This window comes from Aplysia californica, unplaced genomic scaffold (assembly GCF_000002075.1).
Source record: "Aplysia californica isolate F4 #8 unplaced genomic scaffold, AplCal3.0 scaffold00780, whole genome shotgun sequence".
In the NCBI taxonomy this organism is placed as follows: domain Eukaryota; kingdom Metazoa; phylum Mollusca; class Gastropoda; order Aplysiida; family Aplysiidae; genus Aplysia; species Aplysia californica.
In genome coordinates, this window is record NW_004798050.1 from 106,228 (window position 1) to 107,492 (window position 1,265).

Below are 1,265 nucleotides of genomic sequence, written 5' to 3' on the forward strand. Positions count from 1 at the left end.
TATATATCGTTGGGTACCCAGAGGGCGTTAACTAATTCGTAACTTACTGCTGGTATGCTAATCGTCATTTTATTAAAAATCTACAATAAACAAAGTGTAACCCCTCACAGGTACATGTATTATCATATTGTGCGCACGCAAGCTCCTCATTATAGAAACTCTAATCTAAATAAAGTTTCCAGTTATTTGATCATACATTTTATTTTAGTTTTAGTTAGAGTTTTACGACACATGCAAAACAATAAAGGTAATATTATTGTCGAACTCATGAGGTATTACAAGAGAGGGAGTAACAAACACACAAAAAGTAGACACCCCACACCAGCGCACCCAATGACCAGAAATTTAGATCAAAGAAAAGCTGTTAGAAAAATTATGCGATTCACCGTTTCGTACGTGACTTGGATGTTATTGTTATTAGACCCTATTATTTATGTATTTATTTTTTTGGGGGCAGATTTAGTTGTTGGTCGCTTGTTTTTTGTACATGTATTATCCATAGAGATTGATTAATTATTAAAATCAATAATGTCACGAATGTGGCATTGGGCCTAATGGTACAGTTCAATATAAATATTAGGGAATTAGCATATTATTATTATTAGCACTTCGCTGAAACCGTCGACTCTTTTCAAGGCCAAAATATGTTATGAATAACATGGGCAGCCCATTAAAAAATTTTCTTTTAATCTGCGCCTGAGGTTTTGCACGTACGCTCGCCAGCACTTGCACAATTACTTGCACGTGGGTTCTAGCTTTCGAATACAAAAAAAAAAAGCAATATGTAGAATAGAGCAAATATACACTGACCCCACCCTTCGCAGGGGGAAAAAATTACAAAAGATATAACGAAAATAGTTAGCTCCGTCTTTTATGTTGTTACAAATACGGGCAGGAAGATTGAAATAAAAGCAATAACAACAACAAGAACAAAATAGTAACCTCCAAAACAAAACAAAGTAAAACAAACACAAACAAGGGGAGGGGTGTCAAATGAGTAATGGGGCGAAGATATTTAATACTTGCTTTCTTTATCCCAAAAGAAAACTGCCTTGTAACTCCAGAGAAAAAACAGAGCTATAATAAGATATTCATCTGAAAGAAAGTTTAAATACGACCGTTGGATCTAAGTAAATCAATTTCATGGGGATTTTTTCCTCTTCTTTTTCATTCGGTTTGAGTAAACAGTGCTATATATATAGGAGTAAGAGTTGGTTGAGATGTATTAATAATCTTACGCATAGCGAACCAGTATAATAATAGTA